The sequence below is a fragment of the Syngnathus floridae genome, chromosome 8, assembly GCF_059516105.1.
Source record: "Syngnathus floridae isolate MCC-2025c chromosome 8, RoL_Sflo_1.0, whole genome shotgun sequence".
In the NCBI taxonomy this organism is placed as follows: Eukaryota; Metazoa; Chordata; class Actinopteri; order Syngnathiformes; family Syngnathidae; genus Syngnathus; species Syngnathus floridae.
In genome coordinates, this window is record NC_142420.1 from 12,735,076 (window position 1) to 12,756,497 (window position 21,422).

A 21,422-nucleotide genomic window follows, 5' to 3' on the forward strand; every position below is an offset into this window, starting at 1 on the left:
ATTGAAAGGGCTCTCACACTCCCGATTTTTTATGGCCAAATCTTGAAAGCATCAACCGTGGCTATGCTCTGCCCATATTAAAAATGGTCCAAAAAAGCTTTGTAATTTAGCGTAGCCCATCAGTCTTGGAAACCTCTGAATTGTTTGGAATTCACCAAGGTACGATTCCTAGTCACATTGATACAAGTATGAGCCCTGGTAATTACACTAAAATGGTTACTTCAAACCAACATAGCAGACTTTTCGGTGTATGGTTATAAAGTCCACCAAATTTTGTGTCAACCAGTGAAACATTTCTTTGAGGTTTTTTTTTTTTTTGCCTTTGCTCAGCCTGGTACTCCATTAAAATCTGCGTGACAAAGAAATGTTGATTTAACAAGTCAATAACAAATTATCACAAAAAATATCAGTAATGCAGAATAATGCTTTGTTTTGGTGACCTTTGGATTCACTACAGTAGTAAGTCATATATAATATGTGAAGGTTTTTGCATCGTCTACTGTGAAAATCTGTTGCTCCAATGTGACTGTCTGATTTCTTTTTCATTATTTTTTATTAATAATTAAGCAGGAATATGTCATGGTGCGGGCGATTGTTTTGACCCACATGCAGAACGAACTCAGAGACCAAAGTGATCGTTAAGGATTTATTGAGATACGGTCGGTAGTTGAGCCGGGTTCCAAAACAGGAGTGGCCGGGCTGGTTCCTTAATGGGGGAGGGCGTGAAGCGTCGCCAGAGAGAAGTGGATCTTGGCGGAGATCTGCGAGCGGGGTCCAGGAGCTGAAAGACAAAATCACTCAGTCAGAATGTTCGATGGTACGCGGCGGAGGACGAACGGGCCGACCGGAGAACCAGGAGTCGTGGAGTAGTCGAGCAGGTTAGGGAACGTGGTTTCAATAGCTGCAGAGGTGACCAACATCGTCTAACACTCAGGCGACGAGTTGTTGACCGCAAGCTCCTTAAGAGCCTCCCCATGATGAGCCTGATCAGTGGCACCTGTGGATCCTCAGCTACCCTGCTCACGGATGCCACCTGTGGAAAGAAAGGAAAACTCCCAGAGACCCTGACAGAATACTGACGATACAGGTTGTGTTGCTGTCACAGACCATACTGTACATTCACAGAGGTGAGCAAAAACAAACAGCCTGGCAAGGATTATATTACTGCCTTTTCCATATTGCCCTATGATGTAAAAGTGATGTTTAATTTTTTCCACAGACAGTGCTGGGAAAAATGTGCAGGATTATATTACTGCCTTTTCCATATTGCGCTATGATGTAAAAGTGATGTTTATTTTTTTCCATAGACAGTGTTGGGAAAAAAATGTGCAGGACAATGTTTACATGTTGCTTACAGAAATGATACTTCCCACACATGCCCAGTTGAGTTAAATTGTGGGGGTGCATCATTGATGTGATGTGAAAATAAAGGTTGGGATGACATTACTATTAGAGTCAAGTTTGTACAGAAGTCACCTTGCTGGAGCGGGGTTCACGGTGTTTAAATAAGAGCTGTCAAACGGGTATAGGCAGGTGCGAGCGATTAGCTTGATAGGTGGGTGTGGCCGCAGCGCAGGAGCGTGACAGTTATGTCTACATATTGGACTCACACTGCACACTAAACACGGCAGCCACACAACATTTACAGATTTTAGAATTTGGTCCACATAAAAAGTGCACCTTATTAAAAGGCACACCTTTGATTTTTGAGAAAATTAAAGGCTTTTAAGTGCACCTTATTAAAAAACCTTATTAATAGGCACACCTTCGGTTTTTGAGAAAATTAAAGGCTTTTAAGTGTGCCTTATGGTGCGGAAAATATAGTAATTGGTTCCAGGATCTGGAGCAGGGGATACGTACTTGATACAACACGGGCCATACTCCATTGCGAGCTCGACAATATGCATGTATTCGCCATGCTCCTTTATGATTTCGAATTTCTATCAATAGTCTTGGGAGGCGGACTCAACTACTTTTGTTTTTGGCTAACGCAGCGAGATGAACAGGAAATGGCAGCGCAAAAGAGACAAGGTGTGTGTGTGGGGGGGGGATGATGCGTCAGTTCGGAATTCAAAAATTGGTGAGGCTCCGGTTCGTTTCTCAAAAGGTTTTTAAGTATAAGCGTTCGTAAGTAGAGGTACCACTGTAGGTTTCGTAAAGAGCAGAATAGATGGTAACAGAAGTGCGTTGGCACGTTTTTGGTTTATTTGTTTTTGCTGTTGTTCAGAGGACTTGTGGGTCTGGGGAAGAAGCTGTTCTTGAGTCTGTTTGTGCGGGTTTTGTGAGTTCTAAAGTGACGTCCTGAGGGCAATAGTTCGAAGATATGATGTCTGGGGTGTGTTGGGTCAGCGCCAATGTTCGTCGCTCTGCTGAGGTAGTGCATGTTGGTGATGTCTTTCAGGGATGGGAGAGGGCAGCCCGTGATTCTCTGAGCGGTGTTAATCAATCTGCATCGCTGTCATGTTTGCGACGGTGCACCTAGCGTCCTACACCGTGATGCAGTACATTAGGATGCTCTCAATGGTTGTTCAGTAGAAGGTCGCCAGCACCTGCATCTCAAGATGTTAATTCCTCTCAGGAAGTGGAGTCGCTGTTGTGCTTTTTTGACTACTGCCGTGGTGTTGACGGTTCAGGAGACGTCGTCAGAGATGTACACGCCTAGGAGGGTGAATGAGTTGACCCTTTCGACGTGTGTCCCGTACTGTTAGGGTTTTCCAGGTTATCTTTATCATAGGATTATGTTGGAATGCAACAGGTAATAAATACCTTACCTTGTCCTCCTTATCACAAGGTCGTAAAACATCCCCTGACATGTTTAGACTAGAGGACAAGGGCTTTAGCCAGTTTACCCAAACCCCCACTCTGTTTCTCTTAATAAATATCCCCTCGCAGGGACGAGGGTTCAGACTTCATTCTGGAGCGAGTGAACTCTCCACCTGCAGGTGTCCAAAAAGGACTTACTTGTCTCCCGTGTGGTTCTTGCAAAATATTGTTTGAGTGAGCAAATCTCTAACATTTTGGTGCCGAAACCCGGGATCCCTCATACCCGCTATCTGGCTGACGAAGGAGGACGTGCTGCATTGTCGACAAGCCAGTGTCCATTAAGAGGACCTGGAGAAGAAAGTCCTGGGAAGAGAATTCTTCGCTGGGCCAGCATCTTAGGTCTGCCTTCGTCTGACAGAGGTGGATTGACGGGACCCGGCAGTGCAACGAACCAAGGGAACAAGTAAGTTAAAGGCCTTAAGTTGTGTGCACGAGAGATACGGCTTTGGTTTGTCCGAGCCATGAGATACGGCTTTGGTTTATCCGAGCTATGAGATACGGCTTTGGTTTGTCCGAGCTATGAGATACGGCTTTGGTTTATCCGAGCTATGAGATACGGCTTTGGTTTATCCGAGCTATGAGATACGGCTTTGGTTTGTCCGAGCTATGAGATACGGCTTTGGTTTGTCCGAGCCATGAGGCCTAAAAAAGCGCTGGAGTTAGTGTGATTGAGTGTGTGACTGGTAGGATAAATTGACTAAAAAGCAGTTCTAGCGTTGATCCACGGCAATAAAACAGGCTAGTAATCTGTTGAAAGGTCAACCATTCAAATCAAAACCCCCATCAGATTCAGACAACTGTTGGAACTGTGGGAGACGAGGACACTTTGCACGAGAGTGTCGTTCTGCAAAGCAATATCAACCAAAGGGTGCAGGAAGGGGCAGAGGAAAAGCCAAATTTTTAGCATGACAAGCTTCCTCCTCTTTGACCGCTTATGCTCATACAGAGAAAGAAAGGATAGATGCCCATATGACAGCAAAACATGTCATTGTCAGATTATTAGAATTTTTTTAGATTATTAGAAGTCTTGTCCATCCAAGAAGTATGACAATGCTGTTTGTATGCCCAAATTACAAATGACTAGAGCTCAATTTGTGTTACACTAAAGTTAAAATATGCAAATCAAGTGGTAAAGAAATGCAACTTGCTTCTAGAAGATAAATAAATAAAATTAGAATGTGCTGTCCTCGTGTGCATGGGAGGGACCAGCTCATGATCGACCACAGGAAATGGCCAGCCTGTGACGAATCATTGTTGCTGAGACCTACCTTCTGCACGCGAGAGCTGTGCATGTGTGTGCGTATGTGTTAAAGTTAAAGTTAAAGTCCCAAATTGATGAAGATTGGCTAAACTTTTAGTATAAAGAAATTTGCTAGACTGTTGTCTATTCAATTTACACCGCAGAACAGAAACAATTTTGGCAGATAAAAATGAGAAGAAAAGAGAGAAGTCTGTTTGCGAGCAGAAACTAATCCACACTAGTGCATGTTAAGTGTCGAGCTCACATGAGAAATTCGATGAAGGAAAAAAAAAACGACAGAACATGCTTTCAGGAATTGGAAGAAGCTAAATTGTGAATTTAAGATTTTGCAATGCTACATTTGATAGGAATAATTGATTGGTTGTGTTATAAGATTATACAAAATTCTAAATGCAAGCTAAATCTGAGAGATTGAGTTCTTCAAATTTAAAAACAAAACAAAACAAAAATTCAGATTAATTTGCCAGTTGTTTGTTTTAGTTACGTTTTTTTGGACTGGTGGATTGTTCTACCAGGAAACCTGAGTTGAAAATGATATATGAATGTTGTGTGGTGAGCTTGGATGAATTGGGACCAATGTGATAGTATGACTCCTTTTTGGAGACTGTGTGAGATGCATATGATGAGCATTGATGAATGATTGCCTGAATGAGAGGTTGAATGGTTGAAGTCGTTGGCGACTACTATAGAAAATTAGTAGAGCGACTTTGATGAAAGAGTGATTTTGAGCAGGTTGAATGTTAGAAAGAAACACGTAGCTTTTGGATTGATAATTAACTAGAGAAAAAACCGGAGAACCAGTAACACATGTTGAAGGTGTGAACTGAGAAATTGAGAAGCGTTTTGGAAAGAAAGTCAAATTAAATGATGATGGAATCGTATGTAGTGAAGAACGCATTCTCCCAAAATGTTTGTCAAGGTGTGAGGCATGGGCGTTGCCAAGCCTCAAAAGGAGGGAGTGAGTAGGACAGATAGTGGAAGATAGTAAGAATACAACACTTTATGACAATGAATTTTCGAATACATTTGGTGTTATACTGTGGTAATTTTTTTTTGTTCTGGTGTAGATAGGTTAGCAACACGAGAGATTTAGAGGTTCAAAAGAAAGACAGTTAAAAGAAAACATTTTTGATTTGGACAATTGCAGGCTAACAGGAACATGAGAACGATAAGAACTACGAGGTGGGATCCAATTTCATTGGGGAGATTGAGAATTCACAGCACCATACTCTAAGTCACATTTTTGAGCAAGCATGACAATAACATGTGAGAGGTCAAGACATACAGATCAGGGCTTGATGTGGAAAGCAGACCTCGATGAGTTGATTTTCAATAATGATAGTGAAGACAACATACTGTCCGATTAAATTGGAACTATAGATAAAATGTAGCTCAAAAAAAAAATAGGATGAGTTGCAGGATTTACGATATAAAAACGAGACCGCTGTTATTAGAAGAATTTGAAGTTTGGTAAACAAACGTTACCAGCAAACTGATGGAAGCAGCTACATTTGGAGATAGTCTTACAAGTTTGACGTCCCAGCCTGTCATTCTCAGTGTCAGGGTCCCTGAAAGCCAATCCGAGTCTTCGCCTGCAGCCGTGAACAACTACAAAATGGTGCCTGGCTCTGAAGCACCTTTGACCTTTGGCAAAGGACAAGAAAAGACTCCTGTGCTTGGAGGGGGACAAGTACACTCCGGAGGACAGACAACATCCTCGGGGACGAGAAAAGACAGTGAAAAGCGGAGGAACTCACAATGATGAAAATTGACTCATTTGAACATTGGACTCATTCAAGAATGATGGATGGGGTCGCTCTGAAGCAACAACAAAAGAACACCAACTTGAGAGGGTGACGTGCGGCAAAAAGATATGGACTTGGAGTGTCCGACAACCAAATCGCACTCCTTGGTACGGCGTTACCAAATTTGGTGAAGCTTGGTTCAAAGTGGAAGGGAGATTCATTGTGCACTGAGTTTGACAGAACTGAAGAGATTTGATAAACAAATAAATAAAAATTTGAAAAATACGTAGGGCTCCAGAGAAAAGCATTATAATCAGAGATTGAACGGATTTGGATAAAACAAATAGGCTAAAACGGTAGGAAACAAGAGCAAGATCTGGTGTTTTGGCTCATCAAGCTTAAGACGTAGAGGTCGAGTTATATAAATTTTAGAACAGGACATTTGGCAGTCAGGAGGGAGCTAGGTTGCTCAATGTACCTACTCAATACAACAGTAAGGATTTGTACCACAGTGGAGGTCTGATGGTCAGAAAGTTAGGTACGTTCAATTTTTGACATTCACACAATCATGCATAGGAGTCACACGGCGACAGTTAACAAGACAATGACTGCAATAGGGGCCACCTACGACTGCACCGACAGGAAAAAGTAGAAGCGAGAGAGCAGAGTATGGGATTATATGCTAAAACGTCTGCTATACAGTTACCAATAGGAGATTCTATCAAAAGAAGCTACATGAGAGATGAATTAGAATCCCTTTGTGTGTGTGTGTGTGTGTGTGTGTGTGTGTTCACACCCTGTGTGGGTGCGAGCGTGTGAGGAGAAAGAAGGCATGGGTAAGACAATCTCTTGCAAACCAGGAGGCAATAAATGGGAACGCCCCTGTCATAAATAGTTTTTGGTTAAAGGAAATCATTAGGAGGTGTTCAAACTCTTCCCGCAAACACTCCTATTTGCCAGTTAAATGGGCACGACAATTGACTACGAGAGTTGCAAGCAACAGATGAAGAGCAGTCCTTGGCAGATTATATGATCAGGACGCTCAAACTGTGTCAAAGACAAATTTACTGCCGCCTGATCTTTCCTCCTCACAGGTCGACAACCCCATCAATCCAGGAGACTGGGTCTACATCGAGGTCATCAAAAGAAGGAACTGGGCCAGCCACGACGGGAGGGACCATTCCAAGTCTTGCTGACTACACATGTTGCATCCAAGGTTGCAGCACCCACAAATGCATTAACGACGACTGCTCTCCAGGAGGAAACTGGATGGGAGCTTTGGACATCACCGCTGTGTGCCAGGATGAGAGAGCCGTTTTCAAGGTGTAAGGGCTCTACTACCAACATGGCTGCACCATCGGACGGGATCTACTTCATCCAGAAGTTCAGAGGCACTGCCTCACCTGCATCCTATGAGTGCACGTGCCTGTTCAGTACGGATCATGGTTTTGTGGTCACAAGAGTTGTCCGATGCTGCCTGCCAACTGGACACGAGTGTGTGCGCCAGTGTGTGTGACGGAACACACCTACAGACTAGAACATCATCAGCTGACGAAAACGCGAGCACATATACAACTTCTTGGACGTGACAGATGTGATAATGATAATGAGACGTGCATTGCGTAGATGCTGTTCTGTTGAGCATGTATTACGGAAACTTGTTGATTTGACCTTCGAAAATGCTTCGCAAGTGATGGATACAATGATGTATTGTTTCTGTGTTTTTCTTTTCATTTTTTATAGATAGCATTCTGGTCGCCTAGGCCAAAGGGACCGTGTAAGAATTTTCCTGCTAATAACATCTGGCCAGCGGGTTTTTCCGCTTACACAATTAGTTTGATCTGGGGTATTAAGGTAATACCTAATCTTCACTGGAAAGTGTTGCTATCGTTGTTTTTTTTTTTATTTTATTTCTGCTATTCTTCTTTCTTCATTATGCATATATGTATGTTTTTTTTTACTTGTTATTTGTTATTAAAGTCCCAAAGTCCCAATGATCATCGTCACACACACATCTGGGTGTGGTGAAATTTGTCCTCTGCATTTAACCCATCCCCATGTGATTTTAATCCATCCCCTGGGGGAGAGGGGAGCAGTGAGCAGCAGCCGTGCCGCGCTCGGGAATCATTTGGTGATCTAACCCCCCAATTCCAACCCTTAATGCTGAGTGCCAAGCAGGGAGGCAATGGGTCCCATTTTTATAGTCTTTGGTATGACCCGGCCGGGGTTTGAACCCACAACCTTCCAGTCTCAGGGCGGACACTCTACTACTAGGCCACTGAGCTGGCACAATTTATTTGGGGTAGCATAATCATATGATAAAACAGGAAGGAGATGTTAGGGTTTTCCAGGTTATCTTTATCATAGGATTATGTTGGAATGCAACAGGTAATAAATACCTTACCTTGTCCTCCTTATCACAAGGTCGTTAAACATCCCCTGACATGTTTAGACTAGAGGACAAGGGCTTTAGCCAGTTTATCCAAACCCCCACTCTGTTTCTCTTAATAAATATCCCCTCGCAGGAACGAGGGTTCAGACTTCATTCTGGAGCGAGTGAACTCTCCACCTGCAGGTGTCCAAAAAGGACTTACTTGTCTCCCGTGTGGTTCTTGCAAAATATTGTTTGAGTGAGCAAATCTCTAACACGTACTGTGTTTGCGGAAGTCCAGGATGAGTCCTTTTGTCTTTGTGGTATTCAGAATGAGGTTGTGCTCTTTGCTCCACTCTGAATCTCAACTCTCAACCTCATCTCTGTAGGCAGACTTGTCTCCTCCTGAGATGAGTCCAACTGCAGTTGTATTGTTGGCAAATTTGATGATGGAGTTGTAGGGATGAAATGGTGTGCAGTTGTGGTTTACAGCGAGTACACATCCTTGTGGAGAGCCACTGCTGATCGTTATGGTGGGGGAATGGTGATGCACAAATTTGACGGTTTGTCGGCTGTCTGTAAGAAATTCTATCCATCTGCAGATAGCGATGGGCTGGTCGAGGAGGGGCAATTTGTTGATGAGGATGTCTGGGACATGGTGTTGAATGCTGAACTGTAGTCACATAGTTCCATGGAGAGCTGGGTGGCTCAGCACTGAGTGGAAAGCTGTGGTGATGGTGTCATCAGTGGATCTGTTTGCTCTGTATGAAATTGGTGGGGGTCGAGTTCTTTCATGTACTGAGCAACCAGTTTCTCTAGGTGTTGTGTTAATGGGTGTGAGAGCGATGGGCCTGTAGTCTTTCGGGTTGTCCGTGAATGGCTTTTTGGGGACTGGGATGATAATGAGTGGTTGAATATGTTAGTCAGAACCCCCGTCAACTGGTTGGCACGTTCTCTGAGTACCTTTCCTGGTATTCCATTGGAGTCTGCACCTTTCCCGGGGTTCACACCTTTTAGCACCCATCTCATTGTGCCACAGGAGCTGCTGAAGACCTTCTACACTGCCATCATCCAATCTATCGTCTGCACCTGCATCGCTGTCTGGTTTGGACCCTTGATTGTCCTTGCAGTGTCTTCGAGGAGGGTAAGCTGCAGTTCCGTCATCCTGAATTGGTCCACGAGAATCCAGATAGCCGCTGTCAATTTGGGTGCCACTGAACTACCTCCCCAGCTGGGGAGGGGTGGGGGGAGGGGGAATGGGGAGAGGGAGCGAAAACAAACTCCAGCCGAATCGGCCACTACAGGTTAATTAAAGGCCATATCATAGAAATGTGTGTTTAAACGTGTCTTAAATGTTTCTAGTAAGGTAGCAGTTCTAATATCCATTGGTAGGGCATTCCAAGCCTCTGGAGCCCGAATAGAAAATGCTCTAGACCCTGCAGACATTTTCTTGGCCCTCTGTGTCACTAAAAGACTAGCGTTTTGCGAACGAAGGTTAGGAGACGGAACATAAGGAACAACTAGGTCGACGAGATATGAAGGCGCTAAGCCATGCAATGATTTATAGGTTAATAGAAGAACCTTGAAGTCACATCTTAAATGGACTGGGAGCCAATGTAAGTTGGCTAATATTGGGGTAATGTGATCAAATTTTCTTGTCCGTGAGAGCAGCCTTGCAGCAGCATTTTGTACTAACTGTAGACTTTTGATGCTGGACTTAGGAAGACCAGAGAATAATGCATTACAGTCGTCCAGGCGCGACGTGATGAACGCATGTATAATAGTTTCCACATCACCAGTCGAGAGGATCGGACGAATCTTAGCAATATTACGAAGGTGAAAAAATGCAATTCTGGTTATATTCTTAATGTGCTTGTGAAAGGAGAGTGTTTGGTCAAATATTACCCTGAGATTAGTTACAGTATCGCTCTGGGTGAAAGTACGGTTATCTATAGTTATAGTAGTTTCCTTAAATAAGTGTTGATAACAAGTTGGACCAATTGTCAACATCTCAGTTTTATCTGGGTCTAGACGAAGGAAGTTGAGAGACATCCATTGTTTGATCTCTGCAAGGCACGCCTCAAGATTACAACAGTACCGCAGATCTGTCATCAATAACGGCATATATAATTGGGTGTCATCCGCGTAACATTGAAAACTAATATTATATTTACGTATTATGTCCCCAAGCGGAATCATATAAATATTAAATTGAATTGGTCCGAGTACCGATCCCTGTGGGACACCACACGTAACATTATAGAGCTCAAAGGACGTATTGCCATGGACCACGGTGCGTCCTGTCTGATAGATAGGAATAAGACCAGCCTAGTGCTGACCCTGAAATACCAACACAACTTTTAAGACGCTCTAATAAAATATCGAAGTCTACAGTGTCGAAGGCAGCACTAAGATCGAGTAGTAAAAATACCGATGAAGTGTTTGAATCCATAGCTATGAGGAGATCATTAGTCACTTTAGGAAGTGCTTTCTCAATGGAATGATTAGCTCTAAAACCAGACTGAAAAAAATCATATCGATTATTGGCGACCATGTAATCAATAAGCTGCTGCGCTACTACTTTTTCAAGAAGTTTTGCTATGAATGGGAGGTTTGAAACTGGCCTATAATTACTGAGACAGTCCCGGTCAAGATTTGGTCACTTAAGTAACGGTTTAATGATAGCGGTTTTAAAGGCTGTTGGCACTATCCCAGAGGAGACAGACAGATTAATTATATTTAAGACGGACGGTCCTAAAATTTGAAACAATTCTTTAAATAGTTTGGCTGGAAGCGGGTCGAGTAAAAATGTTGTTTGCTTAGACGCACTAACCAATTGTGTAAGCCTTTCAAGGGACACGCTTTTAAAATTTGAGAGGGTTATTGCATGATCGTCAGCGCCGGAAATCGGCGGTCTCGACTGAGCGATTGGAATGGTCATCTTGATCTCATCCCTAATGGATTCAATCTTTTGAGCGTCAGCTGAGTGGAAGGAGCTATCAGGGGTCGGCTGGCGTAGTGTTAGCTTTGCCACTGTATCAAATAGATATTTAGGAATGTTTTTATTGAGATTAATGACTTGCGAAAAATAATGAGTTTTTGCTAAGATAAGCGCATCTTTATATTTCAGGAGGCTGTCATGCCATGCCTTTCTACATCATTGCTTAAGCGTACGTGTTTCATCCGTGAACCACGGAGTGGGCAATCTACAGCGAGTTTTCAATTTAGCGGCGCCACAGAGTCGATGGCATTTAATAATGTCGCATTGAATTCATTTGTAAGATTATCAATAGAGCCAATATATGCGAGAAATATGGCAGTTGCCGGGGACAGTAACTCAGATAGCGCAGTTGCAGTCATGGAGTTAATATTACGGCTGCTATAATTCTGATTGCTCTCTTGTCTTTGAAAAAGAACTAAAATTTCAAATTTTATTAAGTAATGATCAGACAAAACAGTCGTGTATGGTATTACTGTTATTTGAGGTTGCAAGTCCTCGGGATAATACCAGATCTAAGATATTTCCATTCTTATGCGTTGCTGCCTGTATGGCTTGCGTAAAACCAAACCTATCAGTTAAAGTCTGAAATGCCGAAGTAAGTGGCTCTGATGGTAAATTTGTGTGGATATTGAAATCGCCCATGATTATTATATTATCCGCATTTGTCACTAGATCAGCCACGAATTCTAAAAATTCTTCCAGGAACCCAGAGTAAGCCCAGGGTGGACGGTAAATAACAGCAAGATAAAATGATGGTAAAGCGGTGGATCGGACAGTGAGAACTGCAAATGTTGTAAATACATTAATCGAACGAGACCTAAATCTAAGATCGGAATTTGAAATGAGGGCGACACCCCCACCCTTTTTGGAGGCGAGGCCTCATTAAGCGGCAGCAGTTCATTAGGTTTTAACCAGGTCTCGCAAAGACCAAAAACGTTTAGATTATGTTCCGTGATGAGGTCATTAACAAGAACTGCTTTCATATGAAGCGATCTAATATTCATAACACCGAGTTTAAGTGTAATCGGTCGATCAGGGTTTGTATCTATTGAAGGATTTTTAAACGGAATGCGAGTAAGATTGTGTTCTCTAGGCCTGACATCACCTCTCAAGTGTTTATTAGTGCGGTGGGACGATACGACCGTGAGAATTTGATAGTAAATATTTGTTACTCATGTAATATTATCTGAAACAGTCACCATTTCATCAGCGATACCGGTCGGGGTGGAGTGATTAGATTCGTCTACTACCTCAGTAGAAAGTGTGTTCACGTGTACTGTAGCACTATTCATACTGTGACGCTCTAGTCTACACAAGGAGCTATGTGCATGCTGGAAGTCTAGCCTAGCGCTAGTTAACTTTAACTTAACAGACTCCAAACCCATCCTAACAGGTGGTCTAATCACCTGCAACGGGCAATCAGGACTGCAGAAAAGATAATCGGGACCAACCTCCCTTCTATCCAAGACTTGTACCTGTCCAGGACCAGGAAACGTGCAAGTAACATTTCTACAGACCCTTCTCACCCAGGTCAGAGTCTGTTCGAACTACTCCTCTCTAGACGGCGTTACAGAGCGCTGTACGCCAAAACCAGCAGACACAAACACCGCTTCTTTACCCAGGCTGTCGCTCTGATGAACTCACACCACTCATAGAGTCTCAGAGATATCACTGGGCAATAACATCCTGCTCCTGCCACTTCATTGCTGTTAGTCACCTGCATGTTATTAGTCACTTAAAATATTGTACAGAGGCTGAGATCAACCGGAGTCAAATTCCTTGTTAAGCATGCACAAACTTGGCCAATAAAGCTGATTCTGAAGTGTTGGGGTGCAGTTGCTGGGGGCTGGTGGGAGTGGTATACATGTAGTTGGACCCACAGTTTTGATGCGTAGTAGCAGTTCAGCTCCTCTACCTGTAAATCATCAATGCTGTCTGCAGCAGCAGGATTGCCGTCTTTGTAGTTTGTGAGTTGTTGTATGCCCTGCCACATCTTCCTGGGGTTTTTGTCACTGAAGTGCTCCTCAATCTTCTTTTTGTTGGATATTTTGGCCTCTTTGATGCCTCTCTTCAGGTTGGCCCGGCCTGACTGTGTTGGATTTTGTTACCAAACCTGAAGGCGATGTTGCGGAGTTTGAGCAGATTGTTGACATTGTTGAGATTATTGTAGACGTGTTCCTCCCTTCTGCCACATGTCGGCCTGCCATAATGTGAGACTGACAAATGAAATCCTGCCATTCGCCAAGGATGGCTGCTGCGCACCTTCGCAAGTACCAGCTGCGCATTTTCTCCATTGGAGGCTCTCAAGCCGCAGCCGCCTGCTCCGCCACGATCGTCCCCTCACAGGATGACATTCAGTCAGACTCAAAACGTAGCATGCGTTCCTCCTTGTCCACTCAGCGCCACCCGGAACCTCCCGCCTGCACCTCAGCATGCACTACCTGAGTCAGGCTTTTAGAGACTTTAGAGCTGCACGCTACGGCCAGGACCGCCCAAGCCAGCCCTCCGGCCTGTACACTTGGTGCTGCCTGCCACAATGTGTGCATCCTGAGCCTGTGTTGGATGCAGGTGACCACCTGGCCGATGTCTGCAGTGCCTCATCGGCTTTTCCGACTAGCTCTGCTACCTGCATTGCACGCAGGTGACCACCTGGTGGCTGCAGTGCCTCATCTGGTTTCCCAGTCAGCTTTGTTACCTGTGTTGGATGCAGGTGACCACCTGGTTGACATCTGCCGGTGTACTGCACTCTCTTCTTTAAGACTGCGCCCTCAGTGAGAGATTCACATTTACCCCTTGTCCTCTGTGCCCTCAGTGAGAGATCCACCCTGAATGTGGTCGACCTCCGATGTCCCTTCCCCCCGGCGCAGACGCTCAATCTGCATTTACCCCGCCTGAGTCCCCAAGGCTCTGTATTCGCGTACGCCTATGTTTGTGTGCACCCACAGTCCAATCTGCGCCGGTTCCTTTTTTTCTGTTCTTTTCCTGTCCTACTTTGTGAACGGTCAACTAACAAACGTGTGCGTACAGCCGAGTTAGGGTTTCAGTGAACAAAGAATCTTACGAACAGGTTAGAAAAATAGCCACTAGAATAACATATTTCATATAAAATGAAACCACCATTGTGCCAATGGTAATGTATAATCATATATATATATATATATAGTCATATATATATGCTTATATATATATATATATATATATATATATATATATATATATATATATATATATATATATATATATATATATATATATATATATATATATACATATATATATATATATATATATATATATATATATATATATATATATATATATATATATATATATATATATATGTATGTAACTGTGGGGAAAGCTTGATATACGTAGCCTAATATAAACACTTAAAATTAGCAGCCGTATTTGTTTCATTTAAGGAACCTTTTTGGCGGACAGAGCCATACATGCCCATTTTTTACAAATATTTTCCCGTGAGAGCCATACCATTCAAAAAAACTGATAGGCTAGATACAATTAAATGCATGTATTTTAATTAAGACCAACATTTTTTTGAGTGTACTAATGTATTCTTTTTAATAACGTCACCAAAAGAGCCATAACTGGCTCGCGAGCCATAGGTTCCCGACCCCTCTTTTAAGTAATAGAGAGTTCATATGTCATGTCCTTAGTTTGTATGGATTTGATTTGGACTTTGTTTTGTTTTTTTGTCTCATTTGTCAGTGTTAAGTTTTCCTTGTGTTCCTCTTCTTTGATGTATGTCTCTTTAGATCATTGTTTCCGCCTGTTCTTGTTAACCCCTGTCATACGCACACTTTTTATCAAAGTGCTACCGGCTTACCGGTAACGGGTTCGATGAGCCGGGGTGAAGGGACTCGTCCGTAATCTAACCACCCGAGTTAAATTAATTCTCCCAGAATCAATCTAATTTCTTTATGACGCCAATCCCTCTCAAGTCACCCAAAGCGCGTGCCGGGTAACTCAATTCGAGGCAAGTCTTCGAAATGACCGCGCCATAATGATGGCCCCCTTCGGTAGTTTGATGCTTTTGTTATGTTACGGATATTTTTTGATGTCTTTGTTAAGACCTCAAGGATTCGTTAATTTACTAGAGCGCCCTCGCCCTAGCTGAGCTCAAGATAACTATTTCGAACCAGATCTGACAATTCCTGATGTTAAGGATTAAAGTTGTCTTCACTTTAAAATGAATTGAACAGATTTAAAGAATGACTATGATAGGGGAATAAAGACATTTTAAAGTTGTAATTACTGCATATAAAACCATGCTCAACATAGTTAATACAAAATAATCGATAACCGAATTAAGGTTTAAGAAGAGATTTAATGAATAAGCAAGCAAAATAATTACAAGTCGAAAAAACAAACAAAAAAAACAGACAGACCCACTCAGAACAAAAGAGGAGACTAAAGGTCTAAAATCCTATTTGGTTGAACAAGTCAAGTAATCGGCTCTCCTTAGTTCCAAAATCCGAATTCTGTTTAAAAAAGAGGAAAGGTCTGGCCGTGAGGAGCGTAGCCAAAAAAGTAAAATTGGCGACTTCCCCTTTCTGCCCGGAGCGGCTGTCTCCTCTGCCTTCCACGAAGCTTAAAATTCGACAAAGTCCAATTCGAAGACTCTGGAAAATCATCTTAGTAGATTTTGGTTCAATCTCAAAAAGAATGAAAAGTCCATCTTCGTTCTTTTACTCCGGGCAGCGTCATGGCCATTGCCCTGACTAGGAAGAAACGCCCCGCTCTGTGTTCGAGCAACATATTTATAGGCTTCTGGCATTACCTCATTGGAATATGTAGGTGAAAGGTCAGAATCCCTGCACCACTAGTTGTCTTGGCAACCTTGCTTCAAGCAGCAACGACTGCGCCTGACTACAGTTTGCCACCGGATGCAGATGTTTCCTGTTTTACTTGTTCTTTCACTATTAGCCCTTGATGTCTCCGCTCAACTTAATACATTCAGGTATGGATGGAACACCAATGTTAAATACAGGTTGGACAAAACATCGCAACATTAATACCATATATCTTGTCTAGTTAAGATCAATCTTAACACATAATCATACTTAACCATAATCATGGGTTCTTCTAATTTAAACATATATATTGATATCACTTAAGCTGTTACGTCTTAAAATTATGGCATAGCAAACTCATATTCCAAAATTGTGCGTTGCTACGTGTTTGAACAGGTCGTGTCCTCCCAATTGCTAACAATTTAATTCATTAGATTTGTTAGTTTCCATCAGGTCACCCCTATGTCAAGCTTTAACACCATCTCCTGGTGAAATTTTGGAATTACTACATGTTTTTGGATAGCCAACGTGCCCGGGCCAAATTCGATACCCAATTTGACACCATCTTGTGCCACCATGCCACTTGACAGTATGCAGTCTGATGAGAACAGTCTTAAGTCTGAGAAAGTCACACAACCTACATTAACTATTTAAGTGGTGTGCACAAGAGGAATAGCACCAGTGTAAACCTGTGTGCTCTTGGACGCACTCTTATTCTGCTTCTCGCCCAGTCAGTCGGCATAGGTGTCAACCAACCCATGCTATTGAGTATTTGGTACAGAAAACCGATGGATGTTTGTCAGATTGAAAACTTAAAAGAAAATTGTATTATTAATATATGAAAGTAGCTCAGGATATTGTTTAATTATTGTTGTTCCAGTATAATCCAGCCTTTGCTATTGCTGTATAATCTTTGCCGAGTCCTAGTGGCTGTATTTATTTTTCCTCCTGCTTCCTTCATATACTCCTGTCTGGTTCTCTACATTTGATTTCTGCTTCATAAACCCCGTGGGACAGTGGTTTAGGTCTAAATCTGGACATAATAGCAGACAGAAGTGGTGAAAGGCATGGATATGGTAGAATGTGAGTTGAGGTAGGAAGTTGTGTTCCAAATATTGAACAAAATTGTTCCTGCTGTATAGTGGGTCCAAGTTCATCCTAATTCACTTAATCAAAGCCCTCCTTAAATTCTCTGCTGATTGGTAGAAGAGGGGATTGAATGAATTAGAATACTAAAATGTGGCAATTTCTGATGAGTGCAATTTGCTTTTTTTCTCTTTCATTCCTTTTCTTTGTTTCTAAGACAATGCTAAATGTATCAATATTGTTCTCTGCTAAAATCCTTTGACAACCAATCATAATCCTGCATACCTTTGCAAAAGACAAAACAAAATGTATAATACCCATTATATTTGTATCACATGCATTGTGTATGCAAATCCCGACTGTTGCACACAATGGCTAAGTTATTATGGTAGTGTGTGCTGGCAAGGAACCAAATGTATACACACGCATGCACATACAGACACACACAGAGACAGACACACACACACACGCACACACACACACACACATACTGTCTCGCATGCTCACACCTCTTAATAAGCTGTCTGCTTTCTCATCGGTTCTGTTTCCTCGCACGTCATATGCTAATTCAGGTATCATCATTGGAGAAAATTATGTGCCCTATTTTTTTCTACAAATTATCACGACTACCTTTTAGTTTAATGGGAAAACATGAAGTCTAAATCTTAGTTTTTGCTGACAATTTTAAACAAGTCTCATCTCCAGTGCACTGCATCAAGTGTGCCAACTGATAATGGATTGCAAAGGCCTATTTACACCGGCATTTTCTAACAATACATCCATCAATACATTATCTACTGCTTATCTGGGGTCGGGAAGCAGCAGCTTTCACAGGGAATAGCAAACTTCTCTCTCCCCAGCCTCTTCTTCCAGTCCTTACAGAAGGTATTCCTAGGCCAGCCAGAAAACATAGTCCTTTCAGCATGTCTTGGGTCTTTCCCGGAGTCTTCTGCCTGTTGGACATGCCAAGAACATCTCAATAGGAAGGTGTCTAGAATTGATCCTCATCAGATGCCTAGGCCAATTTATCTGGCTCCTGTCAACATGGAGGAACAGCAGCTTAACTCAGAGTCCCTCCAAGATGACAAAGCATGGGATTGAATACCATAGTATTTTTTCATTGAAATATAGAAAACTCCGTGACATCCAGGCCTTTACTTTCCCTCAGCAGGTCAAGAGTGTTCTTAGGGAAAACTCATTATTTTTGCTCAGTGGAACATAGATCTGACATATTGTAACTCGCCGGCATTTAAAGTTTAAATATCAAAAACAAAACACTTCACGAGGCCATTCAGACCCACTATAATATAATTACAGTTTCTTTTCATGAGCTATTTGAGTTTTGATGACAAACTGACCCACTGTTGTTTGCAATCAATCGCCAATAATTATTTACTTTGAAAATGCATAAATCCATAACTTGCTGAGAGTACCAGTGCTGTTCTTCTTTTTCCATTTTCTCTTGCCTAAGCAAGCACTCGTTTGGATTGCTGAAACCAGGCTTCTTCCAGGACCAATGGCGTTGTTGGTGTTCCTCCATAGCCAGCTTTTTGTCCATGAAATGAAAGCAGAACAGGTACATTTACAGGTTCTTTTCAAGTTAAGCTTTTGGCTTAATTTCATCCATGTTCCTCACAATTTCTTCTGTTTTTCTCATTCTCAGGTAGGCAGTGGAAATTTTTTGTTCCCACAATGGACTTTTTTGTCTTAGTTCACAACATTGTTCTTTTAGCCGCAGATTCAACATCTTCTGTTTGTTAGGACATGTGCAAAAAGCACAACCAATTCCTAAGTTGCACAAGACATTTTTAAATATTTTAGGGGTGTACGATCACACAGAAAAAACAAAAAGCATTCAAAAAACCTGCTCTGGGAAATTATAACTGCTAATACCAAATTGGTCACTGCTACGTCCAGTAGTGTTCTTGTTCAAATGATCTAATCAATGGATTGAGATTTAACACATTCTCCAAAGCATTTTCAGGGCATACGAGAGTTGCTCCACTAGGTACTCTTTCTTTCTCAACTGAATTGGAATCCAATCGACTCAATGGAAGTCAAGTGAACTAAAACTTTCAATTTCTCAAGTCTCAAGCTCCTGCATGGTGACAATGGAAAAAGACCACCATATAATTAGCTGGAAGTGGCTGTTAAAAAACGGGGGAACAGCAAAGCAGAAACAATTGAAATGAGTTGACTTGAAATGAGGGATTTAGTTTTCTACTTCCTGAACACACGCACACACACACACACGTGCACACACACACACGCGCACACACACACACACGTGCACACACACACACACACGCGCGCACACACACACACACACACACACGTAGTGACTTCAGCAGTGCTATGCAGTCATTCTTTTCTTCACTAATATGCATACCTCTCCATGTCAGTTAATTTTAGGGCTTATCAATTCTTCACATTACTTACCCTTACTATTGACAGAATTGACTTCGTTTACACCACTATCATAGACTTGAATTTGCTATTTCGGACCACAAGAAATTCATTGATTATATTCAAATGAGTACATCTTCAAAATATTTACATTTAATTATAAGTGGGCCTACATAATAATCTTTTTTACCACATAAAGTGTACAGTGTGTAATTTTGCTTTAATTTTGTTTCTGATGGCTGATGCCTGATTGCAGAACAATAATTGTCGTGGTCTTATGACCTTATCAATTCTTCACATTACTTACCCTTACTATTGACAGAATTGACTTCGTTTACACCACTATCATAGACTTGAATTTGCTATTTCGAACCACAAGAAATTCATTGATTATATTCAAATGAGTACATCTTCAAAATATTTACATTTAATTATAAGTGGGCCTACATAATAATCTTTTTTACCACATAAAGTGTACAGTGTGTAATTTTGCTTTAATTTTGTTTCTGATGGCTGATGCCTGATTGCAGAACAATAATTGTCGTGGTCTTATGTCCTTATAACTATCATAACTTATGTTATGACTGTGACAAATAGTATTATTAATAGGCAACACTATATTTTATCAGTAGTTTCTGTATTGCTTTAAATTTTACACACTGTACACTTTATGTGGTAAAAAGACACTTTATTATGTAGGCCCACTTATAATAAAATGTAAATATTTTGAAGATGTACTCATTTGAATATAATCAATGAATTTCTTGTGGTTCGAAATAGCAAATTCAAGTCTATGAGAGTGGTGTAAACGAAGTCAATTCTGCTGCCGAGTGAGTCGTGTGGCAGAGAGGTGATTTGTTAAGTGCGAGCTGCAAGATCTCCCGCATCTGGGTGCGAGAAAAAGGTAATTTTGTTCTTGGAAGCAGGGGGGAAATAAGCCCAGTACAGAGAAATCTCAGTTCATGGACAATTTGTTTTTTGAACACAATTTTTAACATATTCCTTCGGTTCACACACCATGAATGCAGACGGCTCAGTTATGCTGTCTCACACTGCATAAACATGATGTGCTTTTTGATTCACACATTCGGTTTATTTTGGATTTTTTATATGATCTTTCTTTTTATTTCCTGCCCTACACTTCGGAATCAAAGGACTTATCACCTTAACAACCGCAGCTTATACAGCATTTTGTGATTATGTAGAAAGTAAAAAGTAAGCACCACTTGATTCATAAAAACAGAAGCGGGACCGCAGAATGGAGCAACCAGGGCAGTGATGCAAAGTGATCCCCGATTCAAGTATCAATGGAAGCAATCCTAATTTGAGCATCAATGTCACATTGATACCAAATGGATAGTATTGAAGCTTTACATTTACCGTAATTTTCGGACTATAAACCGCACCGGACTATAAACCGCACTAGCTAAAATTCAGGAATATTTTTGTTTTTTTCTTATGCAAGCCGCACCGTACTATAAGTCGCACGTGCGCACGAGTTATTTACAAAGAAAGACAGTACACAGAAAGTCTTTTTAAAGTTTTAATAACATACTTTAACATGTCTTTCTAAACGCTGCCTGTGACGCAGCAGTAATAACGCAGCAACACGGAATTGTGCACGCGAGTTATTTACAAAGAAAGACGGTACACAGAAAGCCTTTTTAAAGTTTTAATAACATACCGTAAAATTTCTTTCCAAACACTGCCTGTGATGCGGCGGTAATACCGCAGCAACACGGAAGTAACACAGCAGTAATAGGGCTGGATTAATAAAAAAATACCAGTAAAAGTCACTGAGACACGGCTGTAACACCGCAGCAACACGGTAGGACAGCACTAACGGGGCTTTTTAAAAAAACATACGAGTAAAAGGAAAAAAATAGCCATCTTCATCTTCCTCCTGTGCACTGAAACC

General features: G+C 41.7%; 2 long non-coding RNA genes across 2 annotated transcripts; one reads left to right on the plus strand and one right to left on the minus strand.

Annotated features, from left to right (window-relative positions):
• Positions 1 to 643: 643 nt before the first annotated feature.
• LOC148394646 (uncharacterized) lies at positions 644 to 1,510 on the minus strand. The gene is made up of 3 exons (XR_015860061.1): positions 1,356 to 1,510; positions 846 to 1,033; positions 644 to 781 (listed from the first exon to the last, which is right to left on the minus strand). It is a non-coding gene; the product is annotated as an uncharacterized LOC148394646 (long non-coding RNA).
• Positions 668 to 7,841, plus strand: LOC148394647 (uncharacterized). Its single transcript, XR_015860062.1, has 2 exons — positions 668 to 1,127; positions 6,924 to 7,841. It is a non-coding gene; the product is annotated as an uncharacterized LOC148394647 (long non-coding RNA).
• The last annotated feature ends 13,581 nt before the right edge of the window (positions 7,842 to 21,422 follow it).